Here is a 12601-nt window from a genome sequence, read left to right on the forward strand (position 1 = left end):
TTTATCATTGCAAAGAAAATATTAGATTATTGAAAAGAACATGGATATTTTCCTCCAAAACTATAGTTCAAAATGCATGACACTCAGCTGTGTTTGGAGACCATCCTGGACTTTCATAATTTATGGTGGGCATGACCCATTTGTTGCTGCCTTTATCTTATCATAACAATTGACAGACTTGAGACTAGAGTAGGCGGGAAGCCTGTACTCAGGAGACCGAAACTGGTCTTGGAACAACATTGGTATACTGTGTCCCAATCAGAATCAGAACACTGCTTTTCCTCTTGGCTCATTTTTTATTTTCTTTCCTTCTCTGTGTTTCAGAGTCATTGATTTATTTGATTTCTTCAAGATAGTTGGAGATAATAAGAATCAAAGTCATAGGTATGTTTTGAAAAACTGACAAAAAAGAAGCAGGAATATCCATATGTGATAGAATTCACAAGGAAAGAAAATAAGACTTCTAAAACAGAGCTAAATAAAATATGTGTGTAATATGTTCCTTTTATAATGATGGCGTTTTGGAACAGGACCTTTCTCTCTGCCCTCATTATCAATGAATCATAAATGGTAGAATTTACTATGTCATTTCTACAAACATTTTTTTTTTTTACAGTTTCACTTTATTTTATTTATTTGTTCTTTTAGATATACATGACAGTAGAATGTATTTGGATATTATATATACATGGAGTATAATTTATTCTAATTAGGATCCGATTCTTGTGGTTGAACATGATGTGGAGTTACACTGGTGGTGTATTCATATATGAACATAGGAAAGTTATGCCCAATTAATTCTACTGTCTTTCCTATTCTTATTCCTTCCCCATTCCCTTCATTCCCCTTTATCTAAAACACTTAACTTATATTCTCCCCTCCCCTTGCCATTGTGTGTTAGCATCCACATATCAGAGAGATAGGTGACCTTTGGTTTTTTGAGATTGGCTTATTTCACTTAGCATAATAGTCTCCAGATCCATCCATTTACTGTCAAAAATCATAAAGTCATTCTTTTTATGGCTGAGTAATATTCCATTGTGTATATACATTTTTCAACTTTAAAAATAAATTTTAGTTGTCAGTGAATCTTTATCTTATTTATTTATATGTGGTGCTGAGAATCAAACCCAAAGCCTGACACATTCTAGGCAAAGCACTCTATCACTGAGCTACAACACCAGCCCTATACCACATTATCCATTCATCTGTTGAAGGGCACCTAGATTGGTTCCATAACTTAGCTATTGTGAATTGGGCCACTATAAACATTGATGTGGCTGCATCACTATAGTTCACTGATTTTAAGTCTTTGGGGTATATATTGAGGAATGGGATAACTGGGTCAAATGGTTCCATTCCAAATTTTTTGAGGAATCTCTATACTGCTTTCCATAGTGGTTGCACTAATTTGCAGTCCCATCACAATGTATAAGTGAACCTTTTTCCCCACATCCTTTCAAACATTTATTGTTTTTGTATTCTTAATAATTTCCGTTCTGTCTGGAGTGAGATGGAATCTCAGTTAAATTTTATTTAGCTCTGTTTTAGTAGAGACTATCATGCTAAGTGAAATAAGCCAATCCCCCAAAAAACAAAGATCAATGTAGTTTTAAATTACATTTCTCTAATTGCTAGAGATGTTGAACAGTTGTTTCTATGTTTTGTTTTGTTTTTTTCTTTCTTTTTGGAAATTTACACCTGCTTGGCTCATTTTTTTGTTTGTTTGTTTTGTTTTGTTTATGTGGCTGGGGATTGAACTCAGGGCCATGCAAGACAAGCACTCTACCAACTGAGCTATATCCCCCACCCTTGTTCATATGTTTGTTGACACATTTGTATTTCTTCTTCTCTGAAGTGCCTGTTTGGTTATTTCTATAAATATTTACTGAACACCTACTTACAGGCTGAATCCTACACCAAGCCCTTAAAAGAACTTCATTTCTCTACAGATTGAAACTGCTTTGGGAGTAACATTGGTAGACGGAGTCCCCAACAGAATAAGGACATTGTTTTTTCTCTTGATTCATTTTTAATTTTTGGCACACGCTAGTGGTCGAAACTACATGCTGGACCTCTAGATTGTAAAATATTAATTATAAACTTTGCAGTAAATAAATCTTGTATACAGAAATACTGATTTTAGTAAAAGTTAAAATAGATATAAATATATCTGGTGGGATTACTTATGTCATTTTTTTCCTTAGACAATCATACTATTGTCTCTAAATTTCTAAAGAGCTCCTTTCTATCAGTCAGTTGGTGCATAAAATTCATTCATACATTTATTTCATAGATATTTATTGAGCAACACATTAGTTTCCTCCTGCTGCTGAAACAAAACACCAAAACTTGATTGACTGAAAACAATAAAAATTTATTATCTCACACTGCTCAGAAGATGGAAATCCAAAATCAATGTGTTGACAGAACTATGTATGCTCCCCCTAAAACCTCGAGTGGAGGATACGTCTTTGTCTTGTCCAACATCTGGTGTCCCTGAACATTCCCTAGTGTGTGGAAATATCACTGCAATCCCTGGTCCCATCTTCATGTGGCTATCTGGTTTTTTTGCGCCTGTCTCTTCTCTTTTTATAAAGACATATCAGGACACACCTTAATCCAGTATGATATCACCTTAACTCAATTATATATACAAAGACTTGATTTCCAAATTAGGTAGCATTCATAGATACCAGGGTTTAGGACTCTAAACATCTTTTGAGGGGGACACAATTCAACTCATTATAAGTACTCACTAGGTACCAGATGCTTGCACCTAATTACTTTATCATGAAGAAACAAAATCCTGTGAAATCTGTTGTAGAATTCTCTCTAAGACTGTTGCTGAATTTATCTGACAATTTAAAAAATTAATAATAGGAAGAATGTTGTTGAAGATATTCTTTAGCTTACTATAGAGTTTTCTTCTTATGAGAAATCATGGGAGAAAACACTCAGGATTCAGCACCAGGAATAATCAAGTTTCTTTCAATTAATCTGAAAAATTTAAAAATGCTTTCGATGCTATTAGACATGTAACTGAGCTTATTTCTCTCTTTGAATTGGCTGCTAGCAAGTTCAAATTAAATTTAGGACTTACCACAAATAAGTATATAACAACCTCACAATTGTATTTTATATAGTGAACTTTACCCAACTTAATCTATTTTTTCTTCCTTTTATATCCCTTGCTATTTCCATTTTTTAATCTTGTCAATGCATTATTAGAAGTAGCATTAAATGACTAATTCTGGAGTAATGCAAGCTATAAATGAATTTTTAAATTAATTAAGATAATCTCAAACTAATTTGAGTTTTCCCTAAAACAAAAGTAATTTAAAAGATGAAATATACTGTGAAAAAAGAATACATTTCCAATACTACTTTATTTGTTCTCAAGTAATGGGAATAATCAAATAATAATGAAATAATAACAATATTTATGAAGCTAAGGTGAATCTTCATGTAATTCTGAAGTTTGAGGGAAACCTTTGAAGCAATGAAGTTTTGAAAACTTCTGTATGCTTTGTAAGTCATTGGGGGAAAAAAAAGCAAAGAAAACAAAGGGATTAACATAATTATTTGCTTAAGATATATGAAGGCTATCAAATAGGTGGAAGAGACACTGCTCAGAGTCAAGATTTAATATCAATCAGTATAGAATATTACAAGACAGAATGAGAACAAACCCATGATGATCAATACTAGGGAAAAAAATGTCCCAATCCTATCTCTCCATTATTAGGAATGTTCTAACTATGGCATATTATGAGTTAGGGATCTGAAATGCGAATCCTACCTGGTAGAACTAAGATTTCTTCAACCCAGCTCCAAATTCCTAAGATGAATGATTTTATATGTGGTATATTGTATGAAGAATGTTCTCTTGCTAAATTTAGTTGTTGTTTTGTTAGCTTTGAGTTTTTCTTTTCTTTTTCTTTTTTTTTTTTTTTTTTTTTTTGTCTGTGTGTGTGTGTGTATGTGTGTGTGTTGGGAATTTAATCCAGGGATGCTTTACCACTGAGCACACATCCCACATCCCCAGTCCTTTTGCATTTTTATCATGAGGCAGGGTCTAAGTTATAGTGAATGGCCTCAAACTTGCAATCTTCCTGCTTTACCCTCCCTAATCTCTGAGATTAAGGTGTGCACCACTGCATGCCCAGTTGGTTTATTTTTAATATAGAAAAAAAAAATGAACTATTTGAAAGAGATCTAACATATACAATAATTTCACAAATAGAGCCATTTAGGAAAGAGTTACACATACACACATACAAATAGGTCTATCAAGGCACCAAGCATACACCAACACTTCCTTTCTACATTCTTACTGAAAAACACAACCAGAGTACCTAGAATTTTGATAAGTAGGTAATATTTTATCCTATAATTCTGAAAACAAGCAACTGAAATTTATCAAGAGATACATACATACAATGGCCTGTGTCAAGTCTGTAGCAAAACAAGAACTAGGAGTTACCAGTCTCAAAACTAAAATCAGAATGGGAGACGTAGCCAATCTACCTTCCAAAGAGTCACAAAATCATCACCCAAACATTAATTTCAAGCCCAGAGTAGTTCTTACTCCTTCTGCAATCTCCAGAGACGTTCTAATGCAATCTTTAGACATCCAATTCCTGATTCCGGTCACTGAAAGATATGGGATATCCTTGCAGATCTTTGGGAAAAAATTTTGAATGTGGTTTGAGGGGCACATAGCTTTAAGACCACATCCATGCACATTACCTTAGTCATTTTCATGACTAAACTTTTCTCCTACTCACACAACACTGTGCCAACTTTCCATGTGGTAGGATCCCAGGATTTACCCAGTCATCTCTGTACAAACCTGTCTACCATGCTGGGCTGCACTTTGCTTCTTGGGTTTTCTTTCAAATGCATGTGCGCTCAGTTTAGTAGATGAGATCATTATTCCTTACACCCTTTCCCTGATGGATGACAAACTACTGCAACAAAAATGAATACTCCCTGCATGTTATTTCTGGCTTTACCAGTGACGCTTGGTGATTTTAGCCAAGTCACTCATTCTCTCCACAGTCAGGGCTCTTCAGTGGTAAACTGGAGGTTGTTAGTTTCGTATTCAGGAAATACTGAAGTCTGCACTTGAAAGTTTCTGCAGATCTGGGAAAGTATTATCATCATTATTGTTGTTGTTTATGACTAACACAGCTACAGAACTTGAGGATTTAAGATCTCCCCATGGATTTTACTATGGCCTCCAGAACCTGAGATTTAATTTTGAAAGAATTAAATTTCTACTGCGCTTTTCGGGGGTGACTGTGAGAATGTGTGCTGACAGACTCTTGTCTTCGGAGGCAATATCCAGACTCACTAAGACAATGCCACAGCTTGAGCAGGGGTGACCCTTTCCCATTCATCTTAATGGAGTGTTAAACTTGAAGCCTAATTAGGTCCACTTAAATGCCAGCATTATTATACTTTTCTCTGCTTATCTTCATACCAGAAACAATCAACTAATGCACTCATTTAATCTGGGTGCGTGCAACGATCACATCCAGACACCCTGTCATTTTGATAGCCTGCTTTGCAGTCATAAAAGTACAAGTTTTAAACTTGCACTTTGGTTGTTTTTAATTGTCCACATAATTAGATTACTTTCTATTCCCTTGAAAACTTAGAGGTGAGACTGTATACACATATATTTGATGTTTGTAAGGCAGTGGGGCCTGATAACCATTCCCATAATGAGAAACTGATATCAATTTGCTCCCAGGATAACAAACCAAGATGTGTTAAATGAAAGATCCCATTCCTGTCTCTTAAAGAACGCTCCCAGATTTCATAGTTTATGTTCACATCCTTTCTATATTCTCTAATTCATCATTGCTGCCCAGATTCTATTTTATTTTTTTCATTCTTGCAACAAACCTTGAACAAAAGAGAATAAAAAATATATGAATTTGCACTTGACTATTTTGTACCTCGTAGAATCCAGATCTAAGCCCTTAATGCAAAGTCCTTGACTACCTTATAAAATATCTCGTAAAAGTGTATTTATTTACTCAGGGCTATAAGGAGATTAGTCTGTTTTCCTTTAGTGGTCTCTGTGCCAAGATGGCATAGAAGAACATTTTTGAAAGTTCATGGCACAGGCATGTGGATAAAGACATTTAGTTATTGTCTTCAAAATGGGGCAAATATCCCACCCCTCCGCCCAAACATTCCTCTAACTTTAGCCATTCCACATGTACCCCAAGCATGTCATGAACACGTTATTGGAGGTACATTTTCCTAAGATGTCTATAGTACACATGACCAACCCTACCATGGTTTTCTGGCTCTTCTTTGATGAACAGCAGACAGCTTCCTAGCTCACTTTGCAGTGTGGTGGGACTATGTCTAAATCTACCTAGTGGACTGGGGCAAGGGAGTCCCTCTGGGGAGGAAGCATTTAAAAAGCCGATGTATAACCCTCAGTGCCCTCTTTCTCTTCTTAGACAAACTTTGAACCCCACTACTGAGAGAAAAGTGCCATGGAATGGAAGCAGCTTGGAATTCTTGGTTTCTACATAGAGAGGTGCCTGGGTTAGCAGAAAGTTTGTTTGACTGAAAATATGTTTCTGGTTAACCATTGAGATCTTGATGTTATTATTATAACATTGCCTTGTCTATCTGAGCTAGTAGAATGTCTCATATTAATTTCTAAGCCAATCTTATTAAATAGATACTCATATATTAATTGTCATTATTTCTAGCTTCAAACAGAGTGAACAAATGAAGGTATGGAGCTCAACCCAGACAGTCCACCAGAGTCTGACTTCACTCCTCATCTTTGACTCCCTTGTTTCTTACCCTGTGACTTTAAAAGGCATGAAATAGTATAGAGGTAGGGAATCATGAGAGCAGCAGAAGAGAAGGGTGTGGGGGAGCACTGGCCATGAAATCTACCAAATTATGCTATGTCCTAGTATGCACATATGCACATATACTACAATGAAACATATATATATATGTGTGTGTGTGTGTGTGTGTGTGTGTGTGTGTGTGTGTATGTGTGTGTGTAATTATAATGCACTAAAATAATAATAATAGAAGGAAGATGGGGAGAGGAATAAGTAGAGGGAAAGGGGAGGTACTGGGGAATGAGATTGATGAAATTATATTTTGTGCATGTACCAACATAATATAATGAATTCCACTATTATGGATAATTATAATGCACCAATAAAAATATGTTTTCAAAGTTAAGTTGTATGACAGGCTGATCATTCTACCTTTTAAAATACCTGAAAGATAATGGTTGTTCACAATACTCAGGACATGTTTTAGAAGAGAACTCAATCTAGAGTCAAAAAGAGTAGGGAAAATTCCTTAGGCAGTATCCTAAAATTCAGGTTCTCATTATTCAAGAACATACTGCGGCAATTACTCTTTAGCTAGATAAAGAAATAATACACTGTCTAGAATCATTGAGAAGAACTGGAGACACAATTGAAAATAACATGTTAAAGGGGGCTTATGTTAATTAAAATTTCAAACTATATCTGACTTGTACTTAGTATTTTTATTGAGCCATTTTGTTTAGGTGCTTATAAGGATTCAAAACTTTCTTTGCAGTGCTAGAGATCAACCCAGAGACCACCAAACCATGTCCCCAGCTTGCAAGCACTCAAACATTTAAAACAGTTTATCCAACAACTTTGAAAGACAAAACAGCTAGTTTTGACTTTTTCAAAGATATGTTTATTGTGTTTGCATCAAAACAGGCCACATTGTGCTAAATGGCTTATAAAGTAGAAGTTTGTTTCCTGCTTACACACTTAGTTATGCAAATTCCCTAGCTGATCCATAGACACTGATGAGCTCCAGCAGGGACTTAAGAAGGAAGTGAACCTTAGGGAGTCTTTTGGACTAGAAAAGAGGGATAGTTTGAGATGCCCATTAAAGGGGAAACTATGCTGATGAGGAAGGGACTGGCCATGATCTATTTGGCCAGTGCAGAGATTGCAAACCATTTACACAGTTAAAGGCATGCCCACATCAGAGTCATTTGGGACTGGGAAAGCAGTTCTCCAAATTATCAGCTCTGTGAACTTAAGCAAGTGAGTCTTCCCATCAGCAAAACACATGGAAGAAATATCTTCCTTGAAGGATTAATTGGAAGATTCAGAGTTGAACAAAGCCATAACATAATGTCCCTAGTATACAAACAGTACACGCTAAATTTTGACTGATATTAACGATGACTAGATTTTCATGTATGTGGATTGAGCTTATGTAAATTAAACCTTATGTACACAGCAAACAATGATAATAACAGTAATACAGGTGAGTCCCCTCAATGATTGTTTCTCCACAGAAGAGGAGAGACATAAGTCTGACACTTGTTTAGTTGGTCTCACTTCCCAAGTGGTTCTGGTGGTGTAAACATTTCCCAAGAATATATGTGTGATGAAACAAAATGTTTAGGATACAATTTGGAATTTAAAAAATTTTTTAAATTAATTAATTAGTATAGGGGCTGGGGATGTGGCTCAAGTGGTAATGCGCTCGCCTGGCGTGCGCGAGGCGCTGGGTTCGATCCTCAGCACCACATAAAAAATAAAATAAAATAAAGATGTTGGGTCCACCGAAAACTGAAAAATAAATATTTTAAAATTTTTTTTTCAATTAATTAGTTTATTTATTTATTTGGGTACCAGGGATTGAACTCAGGGGCACTCAACCACTGAGCCACACCCCCAGCCCTATTTTGTATTTCATTTAGAGACAGGTGAGTTGCTAAGCTCCTCATCATTGATAAGGCTGCTTTTGAACTCATGATTCTCCTATCTCAGTCTCCCAAGCCTCTGGGATTCTTTAGTTTGTCTCACTTTCCAAGTGGGTCTGGTGTGAACATTTTCCAAAGACATATGTGTGATGTAACAAAGCATTTAGGATACAATTTGGCATTTTTTAGAATCTAAACATTGCCTAAGATGTAGCACTACTGTCTTAATATAGTGAGGAATCCTTGTAATCCAATTGGTGAAGGGTTACTCACAGTTTTGTAAGCATGATTTTTATTTGTTCCCTCTTCTGCCATGAAAAGCCACACAGTTTTGCAAAGAGTACACAGCTGGGGTCCCACAGACATAGGTTCAAATTCTAACTTTACCATTTACTAATTCTTACACAAATAAGTCCTGATCCTCTTTCAATTTCCATTTCCTCATCAGTAAAATTGGGATAACCTCACAGGAATGAAAAGAGGATTATCTCAAACAATATATACAATGTGAGTAGTCTAATATAAGCAAAAATAGTAACTGTCTTCCCAATCCTTAATTCCCTATAAAGCCATCAGAACATCATAATTCTTGGTGTACCCCTCTCTCACTACATTATTAGCTTCCTGAAGGCAATAGCTAGGGTCATTTACACTTTGTGCTCCAAGTATCTGAAAGGACATAGGTAAGAATTTGGCTATAACATAAAGAGAGAGAGAAAAAAAAAAGAATGATCATTGGTTGCTAAGTACATATGAAATAAAAATATTCTATCTCCCCAAAGCTTGAAAAATTCACCACTGACTTCCATGTTACCAAATCCAATGTTTCCTGTTCCTATCTTAACCTCTAACCATGATTCAGCACAATTTATTGCTCTCCTTCTCTTGAAACGCTTTCTTCTCTTGGCTTCCATGACACTGTGCCATCATGGCTTTTCACCATTCCCCGCCCCCCCACCCCCCCACCCCCCCACCCCCACCCCCGCCGCGGCTTCCCTGACTCTTTAATAAGCCCAGCTCACTCTGGTCCTCTTCTCTACCTATATCCTGTTACTACTGACCTCATCCATGTCCAATGAATGGTGAGCACCATCCAAATGTGAATGAATCCCAAATCACTAATCCTGACCATTCCCCAGAAATTCAGACTGAATTGTTTCTTTATGCTTCCCCCTGTATGTCAAATAAATGTTTTAAATTTTGCATATGTAAAAGAGAAAATCTGGCTGCCTCTCTTTACCCCACTTAACTCCAGCCTTAGGTAGGCACTCCATATCAATAAGTAGCATTATTCTCCATGGAGGTCAAGATCATGATTTTGCTCATGCTTCCTTAAACTTTAATGTGAATGAATCACCTGTGGATTTTCTAATTCATTAGGTCTGAAGGATAGCATATGAGTCTGCATTTGTAACTGTCTCCAAATGATGTGATGCTGCTGGTCCTTAAATCACATGACTACATAGAAAGGACCTTGGATATAATTCTTGGTTCCTCTCTTTCCCTAATGCACACCACATGCACATTCAAACAATCAGTAATTTTTAGTCAACCACAGCTCTCCTGAATCTAGGTACTTTCCAACACTGTTAACATCCAATCAAGGCCACCATCATCTTTCTCCTATATTACTGCAATAGACTTCTAGTTAGTTCCCTTTTTGTTCTCTGTCCTTTTTTCAGGATGTTCTTTCCCCAGCAGTCTTATATTCACATCCCTTCACCACCAGCCAGTGGCTGTTCCCAACACACTCATGATTAAATGACAGCCAGTAACTCTGATCTGAGACCTTCTCGTCCTCCAATTTATTTGGTACCTCTCTCTAGCTTACAACTTGCCAGCCACACAGATCTTCCATTCTTCAAATTGCCAAGTTCACTCCCACCTTGAGGCTTTTGCTCTAGGTGATGTCTTCTTGGAAGGTTCTTCCACTTGATCTTTCTTTCACGTGGCTGGCTGCTTCTTCTCATTCAAGTCATAACTCAGAATGACCTTCCTTACAACCAAATCCAAAAAAATACAGGTGACAGTCTGTCACCGGTCACTTGCTATCAAATCACTTATTTCTCTGCATCTCACTCATGATTCTGTGACATATTTCTGGATCTCTCCTACCCTTTTCCTCTCTCTCCTCACTTCCTACACCAAGAGTACCGCTAGGTGTTGGGGCACACACCTATAATTCTAGCAACTCGAGAAGCTGAGGCACAAAGTTCACGTTTGATGCCAGGTTGGGCAACTTTGTAGCAAGACTGCATCTCAAAATAAAAAATAAAAAAAAAAGGATGAAAATATAGCTCAGTGCTAGACAGTTCCTGAGTTCAATCTCCAGCACTTAAAAAAATAAATAAATAAAAAAAGGCAAGCCCTATGAAAACAGAAACTAGGTTTATCTTTATCCTGTTGACAGTTGAGGTTCCTGCATCTAAGGTAATTCCGTGCAGGTAGTATGCATGCAATAATCATTTGATGCATAACTGAATGAGTAAATGATTAAAGAAAAGTTCTGGAGTCTATTGCAGATTTAGAGCAAATATGCGGCTAACTGGTATCTGGAGGCTCCTTCTCATGCAGGCTCCTTCTCAGGGGCCACCCAGTTCAGCATGATATAATTGAAAATTCAAATGAGCATCTGAGGATGAAGGATCACTATTTTTTTCATTAAAAACCTTGGGGAGAGGGAAGTTTATTCATAGTGATTAAAAATACAGTTTGATTGCATTATTTATTTTAAAAAATGGGTGGAAATAGGGTAATTCTGGTGGGTTACAAAGTATAGTCCCACAGTCAGCAATATCTATATCATCTGGGAACTTGTTAGATATGCAGATTCTTAGGTAATGCCCCTGATCTTCTGAACAGAAACTGTGGATGAAGACAATCAAACTGTTTTGAAGACTCTTTAGGTAATTCTGATGCATGCTAAAATTTGAGAATCACTGATTTAGATCTCTCACATCTTGAGTTTCCGGTACTCAGAAAAATTGGTGACTTTCAAGGATATTTAGTCTAGGCATTAAATGATGTCCAAAGAGTCATACAGAGCTCTCAAGTTGGTTATTATCCAGCATTACAGATACACTGGAAATGATTTGACTGACCTGAGTTTATGCAGGAAACAGGACTCTAATTTTCTTATTCAGTTATCTTTTACTTTCCATAACATTCTCATTTGTTCCCTCAAGTTTAGCTAGTGCCACTAATACCAGAGGGTCTTGGTATCTGAGGAAAGCACTAGCATCTGAACTATAAACTTGTCAGGCTGGGGAGCTCTTCTATACACACACACACACACACACACACACACACACACACATACACTCACAGAGAAAGAGAGTGAGAGAGAAACCCTATTCAGTATGCAAAAAGAAATTTCCAGGGTGTAGTCATACCTGAACTATGTATGATGTATATTTCACCCAGTTGTTCAATGAACCAAATCTCAGCAACCTCAGCATGTCTTCAAGTCTCTCTCAGACAGATTTGAAATTCTTAGCTTTACAACCATGGTATCTACCTGCTTTTCAGTTTTGATCCTAGAAATATTTCTGTCCACTATCACTAGTTTCAGGATGAGAACTTACATAAGTTAGTGGTGAGTGAATTAGTTTTCAAAAATTCAGTACTTGTGTCTACCAATTCCATGTTGGTAGTCAGAATCCAAGGAATCACTCAGGATTTCCATGCTTTATCTTCAAATTTAAAACAAAAGCAGATGTAGTAGTTTGCTTGGTAGGTCAGGAAACGTTCTAGCTTTACATGGAAAGGCAAGGCCCTTTTTTCCTAAAATCCACTCTAAGTATATTTGTTAATTCCTGTTAAACTTTTCCAGCTGTCAAAAAA

This window comes from Callospermophilus lateralis, chromosome 9, assembly GCF_048772815.1.
Source record: "Callospermophilus lateralis isolate mCalLat2 chromosome 9, mCalLat2.hap1, whole genome shotgun sequence".
NCBI lineage: Eukaryota > Metazoa > Chordata > Mammalia > Rodentia > Sciuridae > Callospermophilus > Callospermophilus lateralis.